Genomic DNA, 16,726 nt, shown 5'->3' on the forward strand with positions numbered 1-16,726 from the left:
GAGAGAGAGAGAGATGTGTGTATGCCGGGTCTGGCCGCTCAATGGACGAAGGTGTTCGCTGCTGGGACCTGTGATCAACCTCATGGTCACAGTTGTTTTTTGTTGCTCTGGCCCAGCCCCCTTCCCCACTGACCCCGCCCCCACCGGTGCAGCCCTCGGACACAAACCACACTGTAAATTTGCCCCCGAGAGAAAGTTTGTGAGTACCCATGTCCTAGACAGAGGTTCCTCTTCAAGTCCAAAAGTGATCTAAAGGTCAGAGCTCTGGGCCCCACTTTTGATAGTACAAAATCCTTTGTGCTCTGGTGGTAGAGAAGCTCTTTGCCCAGCCACAACCAGTTCTGTCCTCTCTGGTGCAGCTTCCTGGCAGGATTGTCCAAAGCAGACCAGGCCCATTCAGGTGTGAAAGAAATCTCCTCCCCCTACTCTGAATGCAGCCCCGGACAATTCAGCCCATTCCTGACTCACCCTGGAAAGGCAGGACACACCTCAAACCCACAAATGGCTGTCTGAACAGAATGCACATCCCCAGCCTCTGTCACTCCAAAGCCAGACATACAATACACAAACCTAGCAGAGGACACAGAATGGCTGAGCAAGAAAATACCTACTTTCTAAACATGGTATTTTCAAACACACCCTCACTAAAAGATGCATTTTAACATTCTACGTTCAGGCATAATACACTTTATTTTTCTACCTTTTTCCCAGGGGTAGTTATGCTTATAAGATGTTATATGTGTAACATACAACAACGTCTCATGGGGTATTAGTTGTTAGACAATTTCAAAGGAAGAACACGTAGTTGCTATGAGCACAGGGGGAAAATAATTTGCTAAGACAAAAAAACCTTTTGTATATAGTACCATATTTTTAAAGGTAAGGAAAGCACTCTGTTACATTAAATGGCAGAAGTGCTCATGAAATGGTGAACAACGCAAGTGACGTGAGGAAGTATGTTGAGTGGGCATGGGGCTCAGAACAAAACAACTTGTATACAAGGTGTATTTGTAGTAATACCCATATAGTAAATGCAAGTTAATACAGAGTAATTTGAATGGGCAAACACGAGAAAGGCGCAGTAAATTTTGCTGTAAAAAGTCAACTGCGTTTCTGCCTATTTGCAATGCAAGGCCATCATCAGGACCAGATTACTGCTGGTCTCATGCCGCCTGTAGCCACACAGCCTTTGGATTGAATCCACTCGCCTGTATTGCATGCAGTAACAAGATCCCCGCTTATTCAATGCCCTGCACCTACTCAATGGACGCACTGTGACGCCTCTAATTACTTCGCTGCTCCGTCCACAGCTCTTTACACCAGAGGACCTTACTCCATGCGCCCAGTTTAGCCTGCAGTAACCGGACCCTCCTATCAGGATTTATTTACCCTCCATTCATGAATTATTTACCTCCAATGGACATACCCTGATGCTCCCTATCCTTCTGCTGCCCAGATCTCAGTTTGTCTACCTGGACCTACCACATCCAGTGGACCCAATCGGTGTACTATCTCCGGGTTTACTAATTCCTCTGCCTGAGACTGCTCCATTTCCACCGTGATTCACTCGCTACCTCACTGTCATGTAATTATCTGTAACCTGGACCTGATGATGGCCGAAATGGCGACAACTTTTTACAGCAAAATTTACAGTGCCTTGCTTGTGTTTACCCATTTAAATTACTCTGTATTCCCTTGCATTTACTGTATGGGTATTACTATGAATACACCTTGTATATAAGTTGTTTTGTTGTGCGCGTCCGGCCCGCTGTACATACTTCCTCACATGACACTTGCGCTTTTCACCATTTCACGAGCACTTGTGCACAGTATAACACAGGTTACATGCCATTTAATTGAACACAGTTTCCTTACCTTTTAATATATGGTACTATATACAAATGTTTTTCTTTGTCTTTGCAAATTTTTGTCGCCCTGCTATCCGTCTGTGCTCATAGCAACTTCTTGTGCTCACTTTGAAATTATCTGACAAATAATACCCCATGAGACATTGTTGTGTGTTACACACCATTGCCCTGGTCTCTACTGCGTTTACAGGCTATCTCCTGTAGTTTGTTACTATATAAAATGTTATAAGCAGACTCCCCATTCTATCCTATGGGAACAGATAGCCTTGCAATAGTGAAAAACTAAATTGGCAGCATTTCACTATCAGGATATGCCACACACACCAGGGCATGTCCTACCTTTCACATACACTGCACCCGGTCCACAGGGGTACCTTGGGCCTCCCTTAGGGGTGACTAACATGCAAGAAAAGGGAAGATTAGGGCCTGGCAAGTGGGTGCACTTGCTAGGTTGACATGGCAGTAATAGACTGCACACAGACACTGCAGTGGTAGTTCTGCTTACCTTTGCAAGGCTGCTTGTGTGGGGACGCACAACCAGTGCTGCAGGCCCACTAGCAGCATTTGGTTTACAGGTCCTGGGCACACACAGTGCGCTGTACTAGGGGCTTAACAGTAAACCAAATAAGCCAATCAGTGAAACACTACTCCATGACAACAATTTTCAGAGGGAGCACTTGCACTTTGGCACTGAAAGGCAGTGCAAATGTGGATCTAAACCAGCAAAAACGAAGTCCAACACACAGCAAAAACACAGAAGGCAAAGGTAAAAATACAGGGGAAACCCACACCAATGATGCCAGGTATCACAGGATTGCACTATGAAAACTACAACTCCCTACAACTGACGGTTAACAAAATGACACAGATTATGAATTTTACTGCTGGAGTCACAACTCCAGTAAATGTCTGAGTGGTTTAGTGATAGAACTACAGAAGATACAAAATATGCTGCTACCCTAGCCAAACAGATCTCTACAGGAGGCACTGTTTGCCATTATTATAAAAACCCTACACTAAAGACTGTGCTGCCTCAATATCTTACAAGCATAAGGAACAGGGTAACCAACATGCTTAATCTCCTGATGTGGTCTTACACTAACTTCAAAGATCTGAAAAGAAGTGTGGGCAAACCTTAATGGACCAAAGAAGGATTAATATGTGTGCGCAACTTATTTGAGTTTTCAAAAAATCTCAACTTTGAAAACCCGCCCGAGGCATATCCAGTCCGTTTTGGAGAGGTCCCTGCACCTGCATCTTTAGAAAGAGCTAAATGAGCCAAAAACATTTAATCCTAAACACATTTGTCACCATGGGGGAAAATGAGAGCCATCAAAATACTCTGTCAAGCTTTGCAAGTATTGACTGAGATGGGACAGGACCCACTCAGGGAATCATGAGACAGAGCATTGGGCAGGGACCTGACAAACAGTGAATGGTCAAATGTCTTAGAGGTTTCAGCAAGGATTTCCAGACGCCAAATATTTAAATGTATTCAATTTCACATACTGCACCAGGCATGACATATGCCATGTAAGTTTTATAAGTTCTATCTTGATGCTTTGGGTTATGTCCAAGATGTAAGACCACTGATGCCAAATTTATGCACGTTTCAGTCTTGCCCCTCAAAACAACGACATCAGCTATTTATCGCGAATAAAACTATGCAGCTTGCAAGAAGAACATATTTTTGGAACCTGAACACTGTCTCTGCTTCATGCCAAGACCAATATCCCAGAAGGGTGTTTTGTAGATTTACATACTAGCCTTTCCTATTGAATTAAATGAAATATTGCATTGTAGCTTAATTCCCATAATACGCCCTAATGTCTATAACGCATAATGAACAAGCAAAATGAGCTGAAGCTCTGAGCACAAAATTCCATTATCTCGAAAACAGGGGAGCACAAGAGCTACAACCACTTAATGGGACCTGATCCTAATTTCTTTCACCAGGAAAGATGATGACAGGGTGTACCTCCTCCTTCATGGTCGAATGCCAGGATAGCAATATTCCCCAAAAAAGATAAATCTCCCTTGGACATGAGTTCATACCGACCAATTACACTTAATAATACCGACTCCAAGCTCTTCTCCAAAATACTGGCAAACCGCATCTCTTCGGTTGTGGAATCCCTTGTCTCAAAATACCAACATGGGTTCATCCCAAAAAAGGGCACAACTGAACACGTCAGAAGAGTTATCACCCTGTTTGACGCCGCACAGATAGCAGGGGACCCCATGTCTTTAATACTACTTGATGCCGAAAAGGCTTTTGACCGGGTCTCCTGGAAATACCTGTGGGCGTTGTATCAACAGGGAGGAACACAGGGAAAATTCCAAGAGAGGGTTCACTACACTCACCTTTTTACTGTTTGACCCGACAAGAGAGAGACCAATGACAGTCCTTTAGCTGACTGCAACCGGGGAACTCTGTATTTCTTTTTGTTGATAATACCTGTGGGCGGTCATGCATAGGATGAGATTCGGGGCAAATCTGATTCGAGCAGTGCAATTGGTATATTTAAAACCCTTCGCTTGCGTCACAATAAATGGTCAATTAACTGGACAATTTCAGATCTCCCGTGGCACAAGGCAGGGATGCCCCTGTTCCCCTCTGTTTTTTGCTCTATACCTGGACCCTTTTATCAAACATATTGAAAACAGTCAATATATCTTACCAGTCGACTTCCAAGGATGTTCCACTAAAATCTTAGCCTATGCAGACGATTTGGCCATAACTTCACCAGATCCTCTAAATGCCATAACGTGCCTGGAATTAGAAGCAAGTAAATTTGGCAAAATATCTGGCTACGCCCTTAATAAAAATAAGACTCAGATAATAGTTCACAGTAAAATCACCTTGGCCGATTACAGAATAGTCCCTAAAGCCAAATACCTAGAAGTCTATGTATCCTCTACCCTGGACGAAGTTGTCACCAACAACCTCTCGCTACGCAAACTAAAAAAGCACTGAAACAAATTAACAACCTTCATCTCACCTTAGTTGGCAGGTGCAATGTCATCAAAATGACTTTTTTTCCTAAATTGCTATACTTTTTCCGCACAATCCCCCTGGAGTTTAATAAAGCCAGCCTCATGAAATTCCAGCAAATCTACACACAATTTATTTGGTCGTATTCACAACCCAGGAGGGCTCTCAGACAATTATGTCTACCAAAAGATCGGGGCGGCTGGGTCTTCCCTAATATTACTTTGTACTATTGGGCCTCTGTCATGCAATATAGCTCTGAACTATTTAAAGACCAACCCAACTCCCAATCGATAGCACTGCCTTCTCCATTTCAACTGCTGGTGGGGGAAAACACCTGGGGATGTCTATTACGAGAAACCACCTTTGGATACTTTAAAAGGGCCAGATTCAAAACCCTGCTTAACTCATTTAAGGTTTTCCGAAATATTCGCAGAAGCCTGGGTATAGGCAGGTTTAACTTCTATTCTCCCATCTTAAACAACACCTACCTTCAAGATATTTTTGGGAAAGCCTACTTCTCTGATTGGTACAGAGCAGGCATCACTAAATTGGGGGACTTAATCACTAACGAGGGAGTTATTCCCTTCTCTGATCTCCTAATTAAGCACAACCTTAAGAGAGAAGATGCTTTTAAATACCTGTCTATCCACAACTTTCTCTCTCGAAAGATTGGAGGTGCCTCAGGATTCACGGAGGTGGAATTTCTTAATGGGCTGCGGAAACCACTGACTCCTCAAATTGGTTTTCTCTACAGTATTCTAAAATCTATAAATAATCAGATGCCGGACGACCTCCAAAACGTCGCAGACAAGTGGCACGGCAAACTTGGAGTCTCTCAAAACGTATTTTTTAACTCTCTTACCCTGTCTCAAAACATTCTGATCTCTGCAAAACTACAAGCACAGCACTTCAAAACAATTTTCTTTTTGTACTTCACTCCAAACAAAATTGCGAAATGGGGGACAGGCCTAGGCACTCTTTGCCCTAGATGCGCTGTATTTGGAGCTGACTCTGTACATATTTTTGCTTACTGTCCAGAGCTCATACCCATCCTGACCCGAATACAGGGGTGTTTAAGACAAATCTCTTCTCAACCAATCACCCTTAATCCTACCATTATCATGCTAGGAACGCAAGCAGAAACACCACACATTCAAAGGGAGGGAATCATTTTTCTAGCCATGGCCGTCTGGAGAATCTGCGTTGCTACAGCCTGGCTAGATTCAGAGTGTCCCTCCTATTCACAATGGCTTGCACGATTTGTAGCTACATACCATCTTGAAAGAGCAGTCTATGCTAGGAAGGGACGTAGGGGCAGGAAGGGTCTAGAGGTTTGGGGCAAACTCACTGACTGGCTTACTCCGGCGGAGTAAAAAGTGTATCTCTGCTACTGCTCCCGTTTTTTTTTTAATTAAGGAAGGGAGGAAAAAAAAAGAAAGAAAAGAAACTCTTTTTTTTTTTTTTCTCTACAGAAATTGTCACATACAGGAATATATATTCACTTTGTGTTATTGTTCATGCTTATCCTTTTTCTCTCTTTTTTTTTTTCTCTCTTCTGACTTCCCTATTTGTTTTCTATTATTGGATATCTGTGCCCTTTTTTCCCCAATCCCTTAATGTAATTCATGTAATATGGGGGATGGGGTTACCTTTAAAATTGTTTTTTTGCTCAGTAATATATGCACGCATTTTTGCAATTTGAAATAAAAAAAAAAAGGAAAGATGATGACAGACCTCCAAGATGTCTACCCCAAAGAGGCATCACCTAGGGTTGGAAACAATGCATGCCCTCCTCTTATTTATAATAGGTTTGGGTTGTGGTGCACAGAGCGATTTATTTCCATAGATTCCCATTTCCTGAGATGCATCCATGGCTCATCAAAGTTTAAATTCCCTTCCACATAGCCTTTTATTGCCAAAATTAAGTTCCTAGGAATATGATGAGAATACCTGTGCCCTTCAGTACCCACGATCGGTTACACATGACAGTGATGGAATCTGAGCCTTTTTAACCGCATCGCTGCGGCGGCCGCCTGCTGGTGACGGAACCGCTCCGTCACCAGCCTAGGTTGAGCTGTGCTGATGACGGAGTGGTTCCGTCATGGCCCCGCCCGCTCAATAGAACGCCCAGCGCAGGCGCGGAATCCGCGCCACGCAGGCGCGGCGGGCGGGCCATGACGGAACCGCTCCGTCATCAGCACAGCGCCACCGCAGCTGATGACGGAGCGGTTCCGTCATCAGCATCGAAAGGGTTAAGATGTATCAAACGATTTCATTTACATCGACCTAATCATTACCTTAACTCGTATGCAAGGAATACGTTCTCGCTTATTTTGTTATCAGTTTATGTTACTTACCTATGCATTTAAAATAATAACACATCTTTACAAAAACATGTGTTCTTCAGTGGCCCTTGGGTAGCCCACCTCTTGATGCAATTTGCCAAGCCAACTACTGTCCTTCCTCTTGATCATCGCTGATGTGAACAAAGTCCTCCAAATTCGTCTTACTGTGGAATTTTCCATTATTACCTTTTCTCATCCTTCCTCCTGCCAACCTTCTAAGATGACTTTCCAATAACCTTTCCTCTCATTTGCTTTTGGTATTATTACTGTATGTCAGGTTGTGTTTTATTTTTTCAAACAAAAGGGCAGAAGGTCAAAAGCTTACATAAAAATGTAAGTCGATTGAATAATTCAATTACGAATATTATTAAGCACAAAAAGGAACACAATTATAGCAAGCAGTCAATTGCCACAATATATTTTACACTTTGCTTCTTTTTGATGGTGAGGCTTCATCAGAATAGTGACATTTTGGCAATCAAAAATAATATTTTATTGATTAAACTCGTAGTCATTAACTGGAAAAGAAATACAAAATCTCGCTGGATCAGCTCTTTCCTTTGTTGCACAAGTGCAGCTTTAAATAGCACCTTTTAGTACTGTCATCCCCGATGAAACTAGGTTAAGTAGTCTCTAAAAATGTTCAGGAGCTGAGCTAGAAATGTGAGTCAGAAGAATGTAATCATAAGGAACAAAACAGAAAGGGGAAACTGTTACAAAGATGTAATTATTTCCGCAGTAAAAAATAGCCAGTATGATGGTTTCTATGCGGACCCTTGCGCCTCTCCTCTCCATAGTTTCTAATCTGTACATTCAATTCCTGAATCTTGAAAGGAACATACAATCTGGTGCCACGATTTTTTTTTTTTACTGAAAGTCCTTGTATTGTATTTTAGGGCCAGATGTATCAAATGTTTTTGTCCATTCTGTGTCTATGGGAAAATGTGTTCATGCATATGGCCCTTAATGTCATACAGCCTGATTCATCAACGGGCCGTTTTGCGAGCCCCTAATAGCGATTCATAGCGAATCACTATTGAGGACTCGCAAAACAGTATTCATGTAGGAATTGCTAAATAAATAGCGATTCCTACACATTCCTTATTTGCGAGTAACAATTTGCTACTCGCAAATAAGGAATAACTCCCCATTCATTCCTATGGGCCTTTTGGCCCATAGGAATGAATGGGGAGTTATTCCTTATTTGCGAGTAGCAATTTGCTACTCGCAAATAAGATAGCGATTTTAAGGGTGCCAGGGGTGTCCAAAGGACACCCTGTAGCACCCCTTAAATGCACATTTGAACAGGTGTTGCGCACACAATTCTGTAATAGCGATTATTGCATTTGGGATGATGAATCCCAAATGCAATAATTGCGCTCGCAAAGGGCCAGATTCTCAGAATCTGGCCCTTTGCGAGCCGATTTTCGTTTCATGAATCAGGCTGTAAATCACCAATGAGATGGACAGGACATTGTGATAATCTTTAACCTAGCACTGGCATCAAAAACAAGATATTCCTTAAACATATTTACAATATATTTACATTGTTAAATAAAAGCTATATTCAGGGCTTTAAGTGGGCCAGTCTTGCCGGTGCTCAGCACAAGCAGCTCTTAAAAGCAGATGGCGAGACGGTTCCCTTAATCCTAACTCTGCAGCAGTTGACTGCTTCTGATGTAAGTTTTTTTTGTTGCAGTTCTATATTGCACAAACTGGAACCGAAGGTATTAGAGCACTTTACATGAGCACCAGTGCACAAAGACATATTTATATTGTTTTTGGTAGATACAGAGGGGCAGATTTACAAGCCCCTTGCACCTCATTTACGCCGCCGTTGCGTCACTTTTGTGACGCAGCGGCGGGGCAAATCCTGCTCCATGGTGCGGGGGTACTTACAACGTGACGCATCTGGGAGATGCGCCACGTTGTAATGCCCTGCGCCACATGTAGGCGTTCCTTTGCAGGGGGGCGTTCCGGCGCAGGAACGCCTCCTAAAAGTGGCTGAGTGAAATCTACAAGATTTCACTCAGTCACTTTTAGGCCCATGCTGCGTCAAAACCCTGCGCCTGCCGAAAGCAGGCGTAAGGATTGACACAGCATTAACTAGATAGGGCCCCCAGAGCATTGCTGGAGCTGCATCGCGCTTGCGACACAACTCCAGCAATGCGTCACTTTTACGACACAGATGCGTGACGCATCTGTGCCGTTTTTGCACCGTGGTGCGCCGCATTATAAATGCGGCGCATCCATGATGGCGGAGCTGTGGCGCACAATAACTGGCGCATCCCTGCTGATTTGCAGGGATGCGCCAGTTATTGTAAAAATGCCCCAGAGAGATTAAGTAATTTGCCTAGAATCATAGGATGTTGAGCCCTCGCCCAGACTACAACCTGCGCCAAAGTCGACAACTCTAGCTGTACAGACACGCCCTTTCCCAAAATAACTAAAACATTTTTTAATATTATTTACAATGAAGCCACAGTTGTTGCTCATTTATCTTATGCAACTTACGACCACTGTCAAAGACAATAGACCTGGTTTCTTGTAGGTATAATGTTACTTGTTGTATTATATATCAGGGGCCTTATTTATGAAAAGTGACGCATCGCTGCGTGAAAACAGCGATGCGTCACTTTTCACTGCGCTTTCCCTGTGACATGATTGATGCTTCATATTTATAATATGACGCATCATGTCGCAAGGAGTTACAGATACGTCAGTATTTCTGACGTATCTGCAAGCGCAAAAGTCACGCATTGCTGGGGTGTGTCACAAAAGTGACGCAACTCCAGCAATGCGTCCTTTCACATGGGGAAAGCCCCATGTGAAAGGGCTTGCATCAGTCTTACGCCTGCTGTGAGGCAGGCGCAAGATTTTGACGCACCAGCGTCCTAAAAGTGACGCAGTGAAATCTCATAGATTTCACTGCGTCACTATTACGAGGCTTTTTGCATGTGAACGCCCCCTTTGCATACATTATACCTGACGCAGGTAAAATGTAGCGCATGGGTTCACAAAGTGATGCATCTGCTTAGATGCGTCACTTTGTAAATAGTGCGCAATACAACGCTTGTTTTACACGGCCGATGCGCCACAAAAAGTGACGCATCGGAAGCGCAAAACTCACGCACGGCCTCATAAATGAGGCCCCTGGATGCAATGTCAGAAACAGCAAAATATCAGTCCGGCGGCACACTATGCTAAGCACAGATGTTAAGCTGTGTTTTTAAGCCACACCCTTTATTACTTCAGCCTCGCTCCTTTGAGAGACCCCTCAGTTTTTTCATCCTATTTAAAGCATCTCGCTATATTGGATGTGTTCAGACACACAATACTCAGACACTTTATATAAAGCACTGTGTTTGCATTTCTAAAATAAATGCCACTACTTATTTTTAAGGATGGCCTAGGGGTTAGTGTTTTAATCGAATCAATATGCACAAGTCATGAATGTTCTCAACTGACACCTACCACAAGGAAATCCCTGAATGCAAGAGCCAAAACGCGTAAAGTTTTTTTCTTCTTTTAGCGCAAACTCCATATTTCAAATTACAGCTAGTTTCTGTTGACTGGAGTGATTTAGTGTGCTCCAAATACCAACAGGTAACATTAGAAAGGGATCGAGACAAAAAGACTATCCCCGGAACAAAGCCGGTCAGATGTAAATGCTTGGCGCGAAACATAACACGTGTAACAACGCAGAGTTTCTCACAACACCTCCAATGTTAGGATACAAGACTGCCTCATCATACTTACAAATAGCATTCTGTGTCCACCAGACAAAGTGTCAGGCAATCTTGTATGCTGTGACATCATGACTACTATAACCAACAACAGCACAGCACCAGTCTTTATTCACAAGCTGCAATGGCAGGCCCCGAGGTTCGACATCCTGTACAAGATCACTACAGTATCCAAAAAATTAAAAAAAAATAGATTAAAAAAATGCAACAATGTAAATAAGGCCAGAACCTTAATGTCAAGTGTTTACATTAGGCCGAAGACAAAATGGGCGAAGACAAGCTTTCTTTTCTTTGCACACAATCCAGAAGCTTGGCAGTTACCATTCCAGTCAGAACTCATCTTCAAAAAGCACCAGAGGGCCAAATCAGACTTCAATTCAATGTCACAATCTCTTATGAAACCTTGAGTAAATAACTCTCACTGCTTAAAGCAGATACCATCATGGTTCAAGCCGAAGACAGTAATATCTTGGCCTTTGGAGAGATCTCCCAGGGCTCCAAAAAGACAATATGCCACATCCTCAAAACATCCTATATAACGTACTCGTTGCCATAGCATAACAACTCTTCATTGATCCCGCCCAGCTCCAACTGCATATCATTCATCAATACATGGCCATCATGCCTTTTCAATTATTCCTTTCAATCCCACATCAGTCAGTCACTGGAGATCTCAATCACTTTCAGTTGATCATCCCACTCCCTATTTTATCCCGGAGCTTCATAAAAAATGTAATCACTACCTGCCAATTTAAGCCACTGCTTCCCAAGTCTACCCGACAAAACCACTGGGACCTCACTTTATCAACAACTGGTCTTCCCTGTAAAACACAATACATATCCTTGGTGTCCTCTCCGAATCCCACTGTTGCATAACTGGCCTCAATGAGACCCTGCTTGGTGCCATCTTCATCATTTCTCCTGATTTGTTCTTCACAAACCACAAAAAAATGCTGAAGAAAGGAGAGATGGACAAGAGGAAGAGGTTGCTTTAGACTACATTACTGCCCTGACATACATAACAGTGCTGATTATTAATGTATTTCTCATTCAAAAGTTCAACCCTTTTGCTCCATCTATCTCAATAGTTCATTTATTTTTGTTTTATAATCCAAAGTCAACAAAATGTTGATCATGGATGACTTTAATTTGTGGGTTCAGAGACCTCACTTAAAATATGCAAGAAACCGCCATGTTTTGATGTTCACAGGCAGTGAGCAGCTCATTCCCAATGGGACATCCCATGGAGTGACCAACTCTTTCCATGAAGGACAAGGAGGAATAACACACTCCTCCCCACATGACACCAACGTTTTTAGATCATAAAGATAACCCCATGGACTTCAAAGGTTATGAGGTGTGGCTGATTGTATAGTAACTGCTAAACCCCTTTCCAAACCATACAACACATTTTCTCAAGATTATCGTAAACTCACATCCTGAGGCATTAGTTCTCTTTCAGATCACCAAATCTGCCAAGAGAGCCAATTGCGAGCATACTGTTTGATTGGTATGAATTTCTGAAAGGCAAACGAGGTCTCACAATGTATAGGTATTTTCCTTGGCCATAATACCAGCCTACCTTTATTGCCACAATGTTGAGCGCAAAGAACACAACACAACGGAGATGGAAAATGGCCTATGTACAATTACAGACTCTGTATGCTGATATTACAGATTTACTCCCATTACGTCTGCCGTTTAACTTCTTCAAATAATTTGTATATCTTTAAGCCTTGAGAAAGTTACGGTGGTGACAAAACTGTGTTGGCTGTTTTATGTTCTTTGCAACAAGGACTGGATCACTTTCCCCATCATTGAAGAGATTTTCGACTGTATTATCCAGACTGAAATATCTGAGTCCTTGCAACTTCTTGTATTAATTTTGTTACTTTGATATTTGTCAAATAAACTAATGAATGTCTTGATAAATGTACTTCCCGTGTTTCCCGTGTCAAGAGGATTTCTCCTGTTTCTTTTTGCTAGGTTGGACAGAATTTTGTCATCAATATAATCTGAAATATCGTGAGTGCCAGGGTTTCTTTTATTGTAGGTTTTTATTTAATTATTTATTTAGTTTTCAGATTCCTGTTGTATGTCGAATTGCACTACTCCCACCCTGCCCCCGCCCTGTACCTCACGGCCCCACAGCATTTACCTGTGCGAGCTGCCGCTAGAGGCAACTGACCCATGTAGTTTCTTGGGTTAAACTGAAATGCAGGTAAACAGGTCCAGTCTTGTTTCTCAGACAGCAAGACAGTCATCAAGCAGCAGGACAGTCCTTCTTCTGTAATATTCATAGGTACAAGAATGTTCTGATGAGTGGGTCTGGAGGTCTAGTATTTATATCTGGTGCCAGATTTGTTTGAGATGGGGCACTCTGTCCTACCCCCACACCTGGTTCTGGAAACTTCTCCTCTTTGCTGTAAATTTTCCAAGAAGTGTGGGGTAATAAATGGCTAGTGTGAGGTTCCTTTATGTGTCCTGGAGGCAATCTGTTGTAAATGTTTTAACTATTCATTCCTTTCTAGTTGTAGCCCTTCCTTTGTGTCCTTCCCTATTACTATTCTAGAACTTAGGTTAGTTCTTAGCGTGTTCTTGTGACCAGCTGTATTCCAGATCTGGCAGTTACCAGTCGGGTCAGCTATGAAGTTGTATGCTGTATTTAATTGATCCAGGAATAAACCCACACATACAGTTTGAAGACAGCGGTATCCTGCTTCATTTGTGTACCACAATTTGGCGATGAGTATGTGCAATATTTTAGGACGTATCTGTGGGGTACCAGTTTTAAGCTTATGACAGATCATAAACCTTTGATTCTTGTTTTATCTCCTGGTGGTGCTGGGAAAGGTTCTCCTGGGCTAGCAAGGCTTGCATCCAGACTTCAAGAGTACCAGTATGACATTTCTTATATTCAGGGGTGGCGCAATATACAAGCTGACTGTTTATCAAGATTGTCTATCAAGAGCGAAAGTTACAAGGATGAGTCATGCGAGGTTAAGGATGATGTAGCTATTGCTTTTGTTCAAGATGTTGTGACATTGTGTGAAGGTACTTTGGATAGGGAAGAGTGGTGTTCTGCCATGTCTTGCTGAGTGTCATGGATATGATCAAGTTAGGTGCCAGACGTGAGAGTTGTGAAATTAGCCCATGAAGGCAACTTAGGCCAGACTTTTATGCAGCGTAGAATTAAGGAGGATTTTTGCTTGCCGGCTTTGGATGCACAAGTTTTATCTTTGGTTGAGAACTGCCCAGTTTGCAAAGACAGCGAAAAAAGACTTAAACTAGCTTCTACACAAACCACGAACAGTATTTCCACTCCTAAACAACCTTGGCATAGTATATGCCTTGATTTCATTGGTTCTATGGGTGAAATACCTTTAGATCAACGTTTTGCCATTGTAGTAGTAGATTTGTTTTCTAAATGGCTTACTGCTAAATTTGTTAAGGACATCACAACGGAATGTACTATAAAGTTTCTCAAAGATTTATTCCATGAGAAGGGTGTCCTTCTGTTTTGATAACAGACAATGGCACTCAACTTACTTCACACAATATGCACACCTTTTTATCTGGTTGTGGTGTGACACACCACCGTACTTCTCTTTATAATCCTCAAGGGAATGGCGAGATGTGTTGTAAATGTTTTAACTATTCATTCCTTTCTAGTTGTAGCCCTTCTTTTGTGTCCTTCCCTATTACTATTCTAGAAATTAGGTTAGTTCTTAGCGTGTTCTTGTGACCAGTTGTATTCCAGATATGGCAGTTACCAGTCGGGTCAGATGGGAAGTTGTATGCTATACTTGATTGCGCCAGGAATAAACCCACACTTACAGTTTGAAGACAACGGTGTCCTGCTTCATTTGTGTACCACACAATTCCTTTGAAATGCAAGTGGTGAAGGGAAAAGATTTGCCCCCCTGTCCTGGCAGGATGGCCCATCCTGCCCACACCTATCCCCTATGCATCACTTTCCAGGAGAAATATACACAAACTCCAACAGCAGAGCCATTCCCAGTCATGTGACCCAGGACACTGGCTGAAGGCACAAATAGTTTGGACAACAAAATGCTAACTTTCTAAAAGTGACATTTTCAGAATTGTGATTTAAAGTCTGACTTTCCTATTAAAGAGGGTTTTTAATTAAAATTCATTTGAGTATCAACAGCATATCTCTATCTGCTTCCAATCCAAGGTTATAGCTCATTAAATATAAGAAGGTAACACAGTGTTTGTCAATCTGAAAGCTAGGCCTCATAACAGTAAAAAACAACTTTAGGAGTATTTCCCTACCGAGACTTGTAAAACTTAAATTCACATGCCCTACTTTTTTTTTTATATACCATGCATACTGCTCTGTCAGCCTTTAGGGGTACCTTTGGAGAGACTCATAAATATTAAAAACGAAAGTTTAGGCCTTGCAAAAGGTTTATTTTGTCTAAATGGACGTTTTAGACTGCACCTCAGGCTGAAGTGGCAGGACTGATACATGTTTTAAAAGGCTGCTTTAGTTGGTGTAACAATGAGTTGTGCAGTCCACAAGTAGCATTTAATGTACATGTAGTATCATGTTGTACGAGTAGTATCATTTACTAGGGACATACAAGTAAACTAATTTGCCAATTGTGCATATGCCAACAGTACCATATTTTAGGGGGAGAGCATAAGCACTTTATTACTGTGTAGCAGGGAAAAAGCATACAGAGTCTTAATGCCAACAAAGAATAACAAGCAACAGAATGAAAAAATATGGGGCAAGCCATGCAAAAAGGGTCAGGTCCAACACCACCTTTTTTGCTCTTTTATGTGACCTTTAGAGAGTCACAGAAAAAGAGTAGTGTGTTCTGAGAATTATAGTGTCCAAAACAGGAATCGTAAATCCAAGAAGCCCCCTTACGTTGATCTTCCTTGACCTCATCTGCTACTATTACAGAGGAAAAACAAATAAAGGAAATATGCGTAGCATGTTGTTCCCCTGTTGAATTTATACATCAAAGGCGTATATAAATGTTGGCTTTATAATATTTCATGGGTCTTCTGTTTAAGAGATATTTATTTTTTCAAGACCAAACCCTTTCTGGAAAATATTAATTTTAGTACTGTTGTTATTGATTGATAATTGAATGTGTATGTGTGTCAAAAGATTGGACCTTTATCTAGACTTTATAGAGAATATGTTATTCATAGATTCACAATGCAGACCTGGACTCATCACTTGTATATGGGGTGTCAATCATTTGATTAGGGAACTCAGCAGCTACTCTGTGGTGATAGCTGCATCATATGGTTTCATGCTTCACTCTTGTTCTAATTTTAAATTAGTTCCACAGATTACTTAAAAGACACTTCGATTGCATTTTTTGGGCAAGTGATCAAGAAAAGAAATTTGTACTTACAACATAAATTCTGAAGGACAATCCCTCTGGGGGGTATCAATCGATACACAGTCGCGGGCCATGCAGGTAAGTGCAGTGGGCAGGACGGGAGCGAAGCGGGGGTCCGGGTGGAAGTCGACATACAACAGGATAGTGAACATAAAATATAATGAATAAAACCACTTCCCTTGTGCTCGTCGCATTGCGGAGTCGGCGATGTGGCAAGTGCAAGGTAAGTGGTTTCATTTATTTATTAATTTTATGTTCAGTATCCCATTGTATGTCAACTTCGGCACCCTGCCCCGACCCGCTTTCTTGCACGGGCCGCCACTGTTGGTACGTGAGAATGTGACCCTCAAGGTCTGCACCAAATCTGCTTGTCAGTGTAATAAAT

The sequence above is a fragment of the Lissotriton helveticus genome, chromosome 10 (assembly GCF_964261635.1).
Source record: "Lissotriton helveticus chromosome 10, aLisHel1.1, whole genome shotgun sequence".
In the NCBI taxonomy this organism is placed as follows: Eukaryota; Metazoa; Chordata; class Amphibia; order Caudata; family Salamandridae; genus Lissotriton; species Lissotriton helveticus.